Source organism: Furipterus horrens, unplaced genomic scaffold, assembly GCF_987537825.1.
Source record: "Furipterus horrens unplaced genomic scaffold, mFurHor1.1.pri manual_scaffold_17, whole genome shotgun sequence".
Classification (NCBI taxonomy): Eukaryota; Metazoa; Chordata; class Mammalia; order Chiroptera; family Furipteridae; genus Furipterus; species Furipterus horrens.
The window spans coordinates 46,270,711-46,285,070 of NW_028327187.1; the positions used below are offsets into that span (position 1 = coordinate 46,270,711).

The window sequence follows — 14,360 nt, forward strand, 5'->3', positions numbered from 1 at the left end:
GCATTTTTGGCCTATGTAGTCATTTCCTAAGCATCACCTTGTACTGTAGTAATATTTTCTGTTTTTATGTCTCATTTTCCTAGTTAGTTTTTAAGACCTAAACATAGTCTATATCTACCATATGGGCCCACTGTATTCATTCCAAAGCTATGAAAAGTATATACATTCAATAACTATATTGATTGGTTTATGTCTATCCTATCATAAAGAATGTTTAACTAATTTATATGCTTGTGCCATGTTGTAATATTATAAAATTAAGCAATATGTTTAATATCTATTCTTTTCAATAGACTGACAAAACAGGATCAAGGTGGAGAGAGAATAAGGGTATTTTAAAAATGGGAAAAAGAATGTGAGATGACTAATGACAAGAAAAATGGCTTTGTGAGGTGGGAAAGGGGAGAAATAGTAAGAGTGTGGAATAGAAACAAATCATAGCAAAAGAAAAGATAGAATTTAAAATGAAAATAAGAGGAAGTAAGATGGTAACATAGAGTAAGAAAAGAAAGAAGCAAAATATGAGATTTGAAATAAACTATAATATAAAAACTAGTGCCTTAATATACACAAACTTGAAGGACAAGAAAGGAATGTTAAAAAGCTATGCAGGAGAGAGAATGACGCAAATCATGAAGAAGTCTGTCATGGAATTTGTCTCGGTACTATCTAGTTACCGCTTTCTTCTCTTTCTATATCTGCCATTGGTGATATCAGATCATGTCCCAGTCTGGTCCTAGGCAGCCTGTTCCAGACTACCAGCATCCGCAGTTTGTGGCTGTCTCCTTTAGTTGTTAGTCTAATCAATCTGGAATCAGCAATCAGGCTTAAACACCACAGGGTAGGGCACAATAATTCCTGCGGGCGGGGCTATTGCTTCCCCTGAGGCTGGTGACACTTGGAGGGGAATGCTCTGCCTGAGCAAGATGGGATTATTTGTTTGATACACCTTATGGGTATAGCTAAAACATGTAGATATTCTGTACATGATAAACCCAAGGGAGGTTATTAACAATTCAACATTTCATGTTCACATGAGAGTGCTGATTCCATTTATCAAACAAGGACAGAAACATTGTTTCTTTAGACTGATCCTCACTTTTGGGTGCTTCAGGGCCCCAATCTATATATACTCTCTAGTGGAGCCAGAGAAGATGGAAAACCCTCTCACTGACCTTCTGATCAATGGGTCAGAAAGTCAGGCTGACAATAAATATTTCTATGATCAGAAATGTTGAAATGGGCCATTTGTACCTGGATGTCATGGTGGTGTAGTGTAAAAACCACTAGACCTGGTGTCAGAGGAGCTGGATTCAAATCCCAGCTCTGTCACATAATTGTCCTGCAACTTTAAGCATATCACTGGGTGTATATGGACCTTAGTTTCTTCATCAGTAAAATGGGATTAATAATAAATAGCATAGTTTTTGAATTTATTAAATAAGAAAATATATGTAACTGTCCCTGGAACATAGTAGGCACTCAATAAAGGTTAGCATGTTTGAATAATAATGCTAAAATATGTTATTTACTTATTTAGCATAAAATATAAGTATTTTAACAAAGGGGAGACATTCAGTTCCCCAATAATTATTCCATAGTTAAAAATATTTTATTTGAAAATATTTTCAAATAGAAAAATTGTAAGAATAAAATAGCACATAGAACACCCACATACCCTTTACCCAGTTTTACCTATTGTTAGCATTTTATCCCCTTTCCTTCTATGTAACTATCAAATCTGTCTATATTTGAGAGTAAGTTGCATGCATCATGACCTTTTGCCTCTAAATTATTTGGTGTATAGTTCCTAGTTATATGGATATTCTCTTACATGCCACAGTACGGTTAACTTCAGTGATTTAACATTGGTACTATATTTTAATCAATCTACTACTTGTTTTCTAGTTTTGTCAATTAGTCCAATAATGTCCTCTATAGCATATTGTCCCCCTGCAATACAGGACCCAGTCTAGGATTGTGTGTTTAAGTTAATTGCCGTGTCTCTTTAGTCTCATGTAATCTGGAAGATTTCCACAATTCTTCTTTATCTTTTACAACATTGGATGGTTCATAAATTTTAAAAGTGAAATGGGGTACTTTTATAAAGTATAGTAGTTAAGAACTTAGCCTTTGAGAGTCCAAGCTCTGCATCAATTAGCTGTGCAACCTTAAGCAGGTTACTTAATGTCTCTGTGTTTCAGTTTTCTCACATGAAATATAGGGTTTATAATGGTACTTCTTAAAGTTGTTGTGAAAATTAAATGAATTGATATACATACAGTACACTGAATAGCACCCAGCATATGATAAGTGCTCAATAATGTTAGATATATCAATTTTTCTATGATTCCAATGCTAAATTAAATGTATATAAATTTACTGAGTACCTCTGACTTGCAAGATATTTTACTAAGGCCAAGTTACATTTACCTCACCATTTACAGAATCATAGACTATTGTACTTCAAAAGTTCTTAAAGATCACTGTTTCTTGATTTTTCTTTGTGTCATAGACCCTTGAGAATCTGGTAAACTGTATGCAAATGCCTCCCAAGGGGTAAAAAACAATGCTGTAGTAGTGGATTGAATGGTGGCTCCCTAAAAATTATGTTTATCTCCTAGTCTCCAGAACCTGTGAATGTGACATTAATTTTTAAAAAGCATCTTTGCTGCTGTAATCAAAAGAAGAATTTTGAAATAAGGAGATCACCTTGGGTTATCAAAGTGGGCCTTGAATTCAATGACAAGTGTTCTTATAAGAAACACACATAGGACATGGGAGAAGAGGAGGTAATTTGAAGATGGAGGCAGAGATGTAGCCAAAAGTCAGGGAATTCTGGAAGCTACCAGAAGCTGGACAAGGCAAGGAACAGAATCTTTCCAACAGACTTTGGGAGAGCATGGCCCTGCCAACACCTTGATTTCAGACTTCTGGCCTCCAGAACTATGAGAGAATAAACTTTTGTTAAGTAACCAAATTTGTGATAATGCATTACATCAACCACAGTAAACTAAAAGAAACACACATATTTACTCACAATCTTGAAAACTTCAATTAGTCAGTGAAACCCAGGTTGAGAAACTCTCTTATTCTTTTTCATTTACTGATCAGGAACCAGGGACTCAGGTAGGACCTAAAGCAAGGTATTGAACTAGGAGGTGTGAAGGCTGATTGTGGCAACCCAAAGGCCCTGATGTGGGACAGGATATGGAAGAATTTCAAGGAACACAGCCATGATAGCTGGGCCTAACAAATCAAGGAGTAGGACTGGAACTTTTTCTGTATACTTCATCATCATCTCAGTTTTTCCTGCTTCCTTAAGAGCCCTCCTTTCCCCACTCCCAATATTTGAAATTCTTTCACATTGAAAGAATTTGAACAAAGAACACTTTAAAAAGAAAGCAAGCAAACCTAATGCAATGGGAATGGGCATACCATTTGTCCAAGTAAATTAAAATATTAGGACTTCCTGACAAGATGGAGTTGTAGATAGACACGCTTCACCTTCCTCCACAACCATAAGAAGAAATACAACTATCTCAAAACAAAAAACAACCAGAACTACCAGAAACTGCATGGAAGTCCAACAAACAAAGATATAAAGAAGTAATACTCATCCAGACAGATAGGAGGGGTGGAGCTGGGGTGGACAGGTTGCGGTGTGGCAACAGTGGCAGTGGCGGCAATGGAAGAGGCAGCAACAAGGCAGTAGCTGTGGCTGGCCAGTGGAAAGTGCAGTCACACATTTTATAAGTCGGGAGGGACAGCTGGGGAGCAATCCCAGACTAGACCAGCCATGGCAGCTCACAGTTCCAGCCCCAGGAAAAATAAAGCTTCATTGTTTCTGACTGTTAAAACAGTGGGGGTTGAGGCGGAGGAAGAAACTGCCGGTCTCTTAGCAGTCTGCTTGTTTACAGGCCCCCACAGTCCTAGAATGTCCACAAACCCACCCACCCTGGGAGCTACAACTATGGCAACAGTTAGGGGGGCACCAGAAGTGCCTGGAAAAGGGGCAAGCTTTGAACAAGCATCATTGTTCCCTCTCAGACCCCTCCCCCACAAACAGCACCATAATGTGGTGAAACAAGTTGCCCCACACTGGTGAATACCTAAGGCTCCGCCCCTTATATTGTAACAGGTACAACAGCTCTACCTAAGACACAGAGGCAAACACAGGAGGCTGTCAAGTTCAGTAGACAGACAGTATGGCCCAAAAGAGGGAGCAGGTCAAGGTTCCAGTGGGAGAACTAAGAGACGAGGAGATAGCCAACCAAACAGACAGAGTTCAAAACAATGGTGATAATGATGCTCATAGACTTGACAAACATGCTTGAGTACAGCAAGCGCATAAGGGAAGAAGTGAAGGCTATACTAGCTTAAACAAAGGAAAATCCACATGAAACCAATGGTAAAGGGAAGGATGCTGGGGTTCAAATCAATGATTTGGAACAACAGGAAGAAATAAACAATCAACAAGTACAGAATGAAGAAACAAGAATTTTTTTTTGACAATTGTTGATTAGTTTTTATTTCATAATCATAAACTTAACTCTGCAATCCAGCTAGACTTGGAAGGGGTAAGAAAAATATGGAACCCAATGAACTGCGGCGAGAGCACGAAGATTACAGAACATTTCCAAGCAGAGAGGGGTGAAGGGGTGCTCTCCTGAGCTACAGAAGGAATGGTCTGGTGGTTAAAATAAAACCCACATCAAATGTATTAGAGTTGTCCACAGTCAGTAATGGTAATCTTCTTGCTGGTCTTGCCATTCCTGGACCCATAGCGCTCCATGGCTGTCACAACACCCGTGCCATCTTTCACCTGGCCGAAGACCACATGCTTGCCATCCAGCCACTCGGTCTTGGCCTTGCAGATGAAGAACTGGGAACCGTTTGTGTTGGGTCCAGCATTTGCCATGGACAAGATGCCAGGACCTGTGTGCTTCAGGATGAAATTCTCATCATCGAATTTCTCCCCGTAGATGGACTTGCCGCCTGTGCCATTGTGGCGTGTGAAGTCCCCACCCTGGCACATAAATCCCGGAATAATTCTGTGAAAGCAGGAACCTTTATAACCAAATCCTTTCTCCCCGGTGCTCAGAACACGAAAGTTTTCTGCCGTCTTTGGGACTTTGTCTGCAAACAGCTCGAAGGAGACGCGGCCCAAGGGCTCGCTGTCGGCAGCGATGTCGAAGAACACGGTGGGGTTGACCATGGCTGGATGTGGGAATATCCGGGGCGGCGGCGGCGGCGTCTGCAAGGCGCAAGAATTTTTAAAAAATGAGGAGAGGCTTAAGAACCTCTGGCACAACTTTAAACATGCCAACATCCAAATCATAGGGGTGTCAGAAGGAGAAAAGGAAGAGCAAGAAGTTGGAAACTTGTATGAAAAAATAATGCAGGAAAACTCTCCAAATTTGGCAAAGGAAATAGACATACAAGCCCAGGAAGCACAGAGAGTCCCAAACAAGCTAGACCCAGGGAGGACCACACCAAGAAACATCATAATTAAAACGTCAAAGGTTAAAGATACGGAGAGAATATTAAAAGCAGCAGAAGAGAGTTACCTGCTAAGAGGTGTCTATAAGACTATCAGCAGATGTCTCAAAAGAAACTTTGCAGGCAAGAAGGGACTGGCAAGAAATATTCAATGTAATGAAAAACAAGGACCTACAACCAAGATTACGTCCTCTATCCAGCAAGGCTATCATTTAAAATGGAAGGGCAGATAAACTGCTTCCCAGACAAGGTAAAGCAAAAGGAGTTTATAATCACCAAGCCATTATTTCATGAAATGTTAAAAGGACTTATTTAAGAAAAAGAAGATCAAAACTATGAACATTAAAATGACAACAAATTCACGACTATCAACAACAGAATCTAAAAAATAAAAACAAACACAAACCAAGCAAACAACCATAACAGGAACAGAATCATAGGTATGGGGATCATTTGGAAGGTTACCAGCTGGGAGTGGGAAGGGGGAGAAAAGGGGAAAAGGTGCAGGGATTAATAAGCATAATAGATAGGTACAAAATAGACAGGGTTATATTAAGAATAGTATAGGAAATGGTGAAGTCAAAAAACTTATATGCATGACCCATGGACATGAGCTAACGGGGGTGGGATTGCTGGAGGGAAGCAGGGTACTGGGCAGAGGGGAGCAAAGGAAAAAATGAGACAACTGTAACAGCATAATCAATAAAATATACTTTAAAAAAATATTAAAAACACAACCATTTCAGAAAAGACTATACATGTGGCCATGTTAGAGTTCAAACCTGAAGCTAGTTTTGGAGAAAGTTCATGTTCCCCAAACTCAATAGCCAAGAAATGCTTTTAGGGACCTGGTCTCATTTAGACCTTGTTGTGGGTTGAATCGTGTCCACCAAAAGATGTGTTGACATCCTAACTTGTAAATATGACCTTAAAAATAGGGTCTTCGCCGATGTAATCAAGTTAAGATGAGGTCGTTAGAGTGGGCCTTAATCTAGTATGACTGTCATTCTTATAAGAGGAAAACCTATGTGGAGACATAGAAACACAGAGAATGAAGATGGCCATGTGAAGACAGAGGCAGAGATTGGAGTTATATTGCCAGATGTCAAAGAATGCCTCTGGCTACCAGAAGTTGGAAATGACAAGGAAATATCCTTCCCTAGAAGCTTCAGAGGCAACGTGGCTCTGTTAAACCTTGATTTTGGACTTCTAGTCCTCAGAAATGTGAGAGAATACACGTCTGTTCTTATAAGCCATCCAGTTTATGGCACTTCGTAAAGGCAGTCCTAGGAAACTAATGCATGCCTTTATTTGGGTACCCATGAGACATTTACTGAATAACTATGGTCTCAGGCACTATGCTAGACACTGGGGAACACAGAACTAGGACCGGCCATATTCTTGTGTTAAAGCAGACTTCAGTTTTCTACGATAGATTAGGGTATTTCCAAGGCCCCACAGATGCCTTTTTCCTACACTGGGGCCTGGAAAAGACATCTTTTTTTGCCTTATTTTCTCATGTATATAGAGTATGTAGGTGCTCTAAAGACCAGATTTCCCCTGGCATTTCTGACAATTCCTTTTATCTAGGGGCACAGACATTCACACAGCTCCCTCCCATTTGGGGTAGCCATCAGAGGAGAGTGGAAAAGGAGAAATTGGTAGGAATGATCTTATTTTGTTTTCTGCCTATATATTATTACCCAATGAATCCATATTTGCAGTGGTATTTCTCCTGCTCTAAAATGAGGAGCTCCTCCTCACACACTTTATGAAACACTATGTGGGCACCACACTGGGGCACTACTTCATTCCTGAAGTTTAATAGAATACACAGTTAATTTTATGTCAAAATATGAGGCCTTCACCTCAGGGTTTATTTTGAGTGTGAGGGAAAGGTGCATGTTGAATGCCAAATAAAGATCAACCTCAGTAATAGAGCCTAGGCCTTATCTCTTGGACCTTGCTGCCACCATGATAAGCCCTTAGCAAATTGATGAAGTAGGCAGTATTTGTCTTTATTTCAGTCCCAGATTTATGGTTGGAAACCCTGTTTTATATCATGCTCCACTTTCTTCTCTCTGCCTAACCCCAGTAAAGTAACCTTACTTGAGTCCTTGTTACATTCTTGGTTTAGCTCACTATGGTAATTTTACTAAGGTACTGATAAGGAGTGACCTTTCAGAGAAGTATCTTATTTTTTATTTTAAAAGAGGGCTATCTTAGAGATCAAAATCCCTCAAAACCAAAAGATATATAGCTTTAATGAAGAACTGGCATGCAGTAGATGAATCCTTTGGGGCAGGTCCTATACCCTGTCCTACTCATGTACTCAGTTCCAAAGGACATATATGGAGCATGTACTCTTTGCCTGGTCTTACGACACATTTTATTTCACTCATTCAGCTCATTGTATTCTTTACAACCACCTTGTTAAGTAGATATTGCCATCTTTGTTTTAAGGAAAAGGAAACTAGGGAACAGAGAATTGAAGTGACTTCCCATGATCACAGAGCAATAATGTATAAAAGTTAGAACTAGTTCCCAATGTCTGTCTTCCTCCCAGTCCAGTACTCTTTCTTCTGTACCACACTGCCTTGTTTAGCTTGTTATAAATCAAAAGAATGCCTCCTTATCTGCAAGATTCTGCTTTGAGCCTTAAGGGATGAGGTGGAAATGAGTACAGCATGTTCATGCCCTTTAAGAACTTAAATATATTTCCTTCAAATCATATCATGTAGTCAGTGCCTCAAGGCTAGTCCTCCATCCCTAGAATATCTCATAGATTGTCTTACAAAGGTCTAAGGAACTCTTATTCAGAGAATCACTCATGGTCAGGGACGAAAGAGGGAGGTGGTTGGTGATGCTTTCATTCAGATGCTGTCTTATATCCAAAATTCTGAAAGACTTCCTTCTACAATATAAGCATGATATTTCCCTGAGTAAGCAGTAGCCTCTTGTTAACGTCCAGTATATTGCTAACCTCCTGCCTCCCAGAAAGAAGTCAGCTGACTCTCCTAAATAGGTTGTACTTTTTCTGTTGAAATACAGATTCCTATATCCTCAAGTCTTGCCCTCTCCAAGAATGGACAGTTTCTGTGACTTTTTCCCTGCTCATAGCATCCCCTAATCCTCCCTGCCCCTGTATTTTCAATCCTCTGTCACTATCATGGTTTCCATGCTCTGTACCTATCAAACCTGCTCTCCAGAAGGGATCAGGTTTCAAACTTATATATATCATGTGAATATATTTAAATTCATTCATCCATCCCAGTAACAAATCTATATCTAGACATCACTGATAGAAAAAAAAGACATGAACACTTTCCCATAAAGAACTCATTTTCTAGAGGGAAAAATAGACAGATTATAACAATATAGTAGAATATCATTAAGTTTATATTCAAAGCATGATCATAGTATCATCTAAGATAGGGAAACATCTTACCCACACTAGGAGAATTGAGGAATGGTTTCTCAAGAAAGTAGTGGCTAAGATGAGTCTCCAAGAATAAACTAGTAAATAAATAAACAATGAAGAAGTAAGGATTTCCAGAGAGTTGAGGGTGGGGGCAGGGCTTATAAATTTCCTGTGGTTCTGGCTCAGATAATTAGGCAATAAGGTAAATGATGGTATCATTCATGGAGATGGGTAATATAGGAAGAGGCAGATGAGAAATATGGGTAGGGATGGAGGCAGATGATATGTTTGGTTTTATACATGTTAATTTTGAGATGCCTATGTAATTAATATTCAGGGGATTTCAGCAGGCAGTTTGATACACTGACGTTAATAAGAGATGTGGCAGGTGGTATTGATTTTGGAATCATTAGTCAACCTGTCTCCTTGTTTTTCTATGAGGTTGTAACAAAACCCCTGGGCTGCTCCGATTGAAACAGACCCCACGGGCTGTTTAGTTAGGGGCCCGATTGCCCGCCGCCAGAATTATAACTCTGAATACCAGAGTTTGGTGAAAAGAAAAACGATTGTTTATTTACACATAGTCCTGCCTCCCCCTTCCAGACCTGGCCAGTCTTAGGAAAGTCAGAAACCCCGTTTCCCTACTTTCCAAACACAGTTCAGCTTTACCAGTAGCTGCCAATCACTCAGTTCTGATTGGGGAGGTTCTTTCTGTGCTGTGGTGCCCTCCAGTTCTCAATGCAGGACCGCCTGGATTCTCAGCCTCCTTGTAAACCGCCTTCTTCCTGCAAACCGCATGGATCTCCTCTCCTTCTCAAAGCAGCCTGGCAAGAGCCTCTTCTTAAAGCAGCCTGGAGATCCCTTCTCCAAGCCAGATGGAGGGAGCCCACAAGAGCCAGAGAGTGAGGGCGTGAGGGACAGAGAGAGCCTGAGAGAGAGAGAGCCTCCTAGAGCCAGAGCCAGCCCAAAATATGTCCGCAGCTGCTCCTCTCTCCCTCCCTGCCTCCTCTCTCTCCTCCTGCGTCCTCTCATGCAGTGGGTGTTGCAAAGAGTCCTGACCATTCACAGAACCCTACGTAGGCTCTGTCTGCTTCTTCCATACCAGCCCACAGTTCAAGATCCCTCCCATCTTCCTGAGTCTTGGAAGTAAAGGGGATCTTTGCAACAATGTATCTAGCCACTAGCTCCAGGCACGCAAGGGCATCCTGAAAGCTGCTTCCTTTTCCCTATCTCCCAGCTGCAAACTCTGGGGTTTGTTTTTGGACTCCCCTGTTTCTGTAACAAGGTCATAAAATGTCTTTGGCTTCTGAATCCTCAACAGCAGGTGGAAGAGATATTTTTACTGGGGAAAAACTTCCAGGTATCCTTGAAACACTTTCATGGTTTTGGCTATTGGCTGGCCTTGCCCTGCCAGCTCAGTCTAGCTGCTCTTGACCCAGGATAGGTTTGTGGACTTTGGTTGTGAAATATGATGTGCGCAGTGATTAAGGTATTCTTCAAGGTGGTGGTGAAAGTCACAATAAAGTCAAACTTGGTACCTGCCGGTCTTGGTCCCTCACTAAATAGCACTTATGCATCAAGGAGAACAGGATGGAATGTATATAAGAGGTTGTATATTCCTGGCTTTGGCCTTCTTTGTTCTTAATGCTTTGTAATGTCTTTCTGACCTCTAGTTTACACATCCTCTAAACCATTCTGCACCACCACCAAAATTGTGTAAAACACAATTTTCATCAGTCCCCTAAGCCTCCAAATGAAAAAGTTCTGATTATTTTAGTTGGCATTCAAGTTCCTCAAAAATCTGGTCCTACCTTAGTGTCAAAAAAAGGTTGCTGATACCAATCCCATGCCAACAGTAGTCATCAATCTAGGATGCAGTAAAAGGAGAGACTTTATTCAGGAGAACAGCTTGCAAAACTGAGAAACACAGCCTCCAGTGGAAACTGAAAGTGTGCTCCTGAAGACAAATGGGAGGCCCACTTATATACTTATATATAGGAAATGCCTGCCCAATACCTGATTGATCTATCTTTATGCAAATGAAGAATCCAAATTTGCACAGTCTGACTAGTCTAAATAGCGCTGTCCTGATTGGTCAAAATTGCACATCCTAATTGGTCCTTATGGAGCTGCTCTGATTGGTTGGTAAAGATGCAAGTGAGGATATAGCTACAGGACTCCAATTGGATGCTCAGCTCTTTAGTAGAATTACAATTTCATGAACTCCTATGTAAAGGTAGGCTTAGCCAGCAGGAACATTTTGCAGGAGGCGTGGCAGACCAGTCTGGCTTTTCCCTATACTGCAGCACGCTTGAGAGGCCCCCTGAAAACATTGGCTGCTAGACTCTGATTATAAATTTGGGCCCAGTTAACCACAGGAGTCCTTTTTGACCCATATATTCCTTCTCCAGGTCAACATTAATTACATAGCTGAACTGAATTTTTCCTAGCCTCTACACAAACTGTATACTCACTTGTACTGAAAACAAACCAGAGATTTTCAGATTGTAAACCTCAGTAATGATATTATTGCCTGAGCTTGGAATGTCCTCTATTAACTAGGAATCTTCATTGAACACATTCAGTATACCCTCTTAGCCAAGCAAAGTTCATACAGCTCTCTTCCCTATTATATACAGCAAGCATGGTTACAACAACCATATATTCAAAATAAAATGACAGTTTGACAAATATATGCTTGCAATCAGGACAATCAGGAGAGACTTTAAAATTGAGGTTATTCTCTCATCTGAATTGTATTAGAGAATGCTTTACACAGTTACTTTAGCATTTGTATTTCCAGCTACACTGGAGGCTGAGTCCAAGTTTGTACTTCTTTGTACCCCATCAATCACATGCTAGGTATCTCATAGTTGTTCAGTGTTTGTGTTTAGACTAACTGCTGATGTTCTTTGTTTGAGTCTGATAACAGTCTTTAGGTGTGCCCCACCCTCAGTAACTATGAAGGTAGTGCACAAAAAACAAAACAAAAAAAAATGAGTAAGATTAAATTCTGTCAGAAAATACATTTTAACAGAGGAGATTAGCCCTTCTGCTGAGTAAGCTGAGCCCTAGTAAACTGATCCTGCCTTCTCCAGAGAGCTATGGAAATAAATCACCTGGTGGGTAAAACAGAGTTAGTTTCCATTTGCAGGGGTATTTTAAGTGTCTCCATGGTTTATTCTTCCACAGAAATCTTCCCATATTTAACATCTGCTCCGTCTTCAAATTACCTTGGGCGCTCCGTCTTCAAATTACCTTGGGCATTTTACTAAGACTCGGTGAAAATAAACAAGGATCTCTCACTTTCCAAGTGTCCACCAAAGCCAAAGGGATATTAATCAGAGGCAGCAGGGAAAGGAGCTGGAAGCTGGTCACTCCAAAGGAAGTTAGTTTATTCCCTGGGAAAGAAATGAAATATGAGTTCATGAGGTAGAACAGAAACCTTTTAAACTCTTCACAACTAGACTAGAAATTGAATGGAAGACATAGACGAGAGGGTAAAATGTGGCAATAAATAAGTCAGAAATTTCCTGTAACTTGGGAAAAAAGGTGATAAGGTCAAAACTGCTTAAAAGTCTGTTTTGGATATTGTAGAACATTCTAGGAGTCAGAAAACTTTTTCTGTAAGGGCCAGATAGTAAATATTTTAGGCTTTGGAAGCTACACATGTAGTCTCAGATACATATTTTCTTTTGTTTCTTTTAACAACTCTTTAAAAATGTTTTTAAAAATTCTTTGTAGCAGTTTGTCCACCCTTGCTCTAGAGGATGGTGTGGTGTGTAAATTTCAATTTGATTTCTACTTGAAGAATACTTATTGTGGTAAAATCAACTCTGTGCAGAGGATGGAAACCTAGGGTAAATGTGAAAAGGATTTTGAATGAGCGAAAGAGTAAACCCGAGACTAATTAACCAGAGATCCTCAGCCTGCAAATAGGGCAACTACTCCCAGCATGAAGAACTAGTTGGAGGAGGGGCCAGGTTTGAGTGAATATAAGGGTCTGTGCAAAAACTATTCAAGTTGAGAAAAATAATTGGGAGTGTGATTTGAGCAGGACAGTAAGCATCTGGTCAAATTGAACCTGGGGAACTCCCCCAGGAGCTTTCAGAGCAGGCCCAAATGCAAAGACAGGGGTCAAGGAGAGGCAAACTCTCAGGGTGTTTTTTGACCACAAAGCCAGGGCGGGGGATGTGCTGGGCTTTGTACCAAGCAGCCAAGCCTGCACTTTGGGGATAAGTGAAATCTCTGCAAAATGTAATCTACCTGCCTGGGATCAGTGTAAAATACCTTATAGGGTAGACCCTTAAGGATTTAAAGAAATTATGCCTGAAAAATTGTAGTCTGGGGACCCTGGGAGTTCTGATGCAAGAGAGGAAGAATTTAGAAATGTTCCCTTTCCCCTTCCCCCACAGGAACCACTTTTCACTAGGGAGGAGGAGATCAGGCCTGAAGGTAGAAACTACAGAGTATCTAAAGAGCACCTGACAAATCTGCTGTTGAGAAACCAAGGGAGGGGCTCCCCCTGATGCTGACTGAACACCCCTGAGGGCAATAAGTCTTAAGCTTAGATAAACCTGTCAAGAAGATAGGAAGAACAATGATTTCCTCCATCCACTATAGCCACAGGCTAGAGCCTTTAAGACTGAATAAGTGCTTGGTGCCTAATTGAGAGGAGGAAGGGTTAGTGTGGGCGGTAAGCACACAAACCACAGGTCTCCTCTAAAAATAACCATATATTTCAGTTTCCAAGGTTTCACAAACATTGTTTGATCTGAAGCTCACAACAAGCCAGTGTGGTCTTAAAACAGGACAGAGATTATTCTCCATACTTTTACAAATGAAGGAATTGAGAGTAAGAAGGGTCACACTCAAATCTCTCAAGATTCCAAATCCAATGCTACTTTGACACTACTGCCAGTGTTCTTAGTGAGAAACCCAAGGTGGTAAATGAATGGCAAAAAAAAAGTACATTGCTGGAGAGGCTGGGAGAGAAATGAACAATTAAGTAAGGATGGAGGAGTTGTGAAAAAAACTTAAGGCTTCCGGAAGGCTGGGAATTGAGAAGACTTTTAAATTGAAACAGTTCTGAATCCAGAGTTTGTTCCAAGGAAACAGGGTGATGAGTTTTTTAAATGTTCAGGGTAACCTGGGAAAGCCTGGTCGGGGTGGGCATGGCTTCAAAGGGTTTCCACCTGGGGCAGAGGATTACACCAGAGCAATGAGTTTACCTGCTCAGTTTACCAGAGCTGCTGAGAAAAATAACCTTGATTTTTGATTTAAACACAAAGTAGGATGGGGAATTGAAAAGAATTATAAATGCCTCATTTACACAAAAACCTGTCATGAAATACATGTTTCTTTCACCCAATAAATAATTCCTGAGCATCCACTATGTGCCAGATGTAGCATGTGCTAGGTATTGGGATACAACAGC

General features: G+C 40.6%; 1 pseudogene; it reads right to left on the bottom strand.

The window, feature by feature from the left end:
• Positions 1-4,564: 4,564 nt before the first annotated feature.
• Positions 4,565-5,243, bottom strand: LOC149990945 (peptidyl-prolyl cis-trans isomerase A pseudogene; annotated as a pseudogene).
• Positions 5,244-14,360: the final 9,117 nt, after the last annotated feature.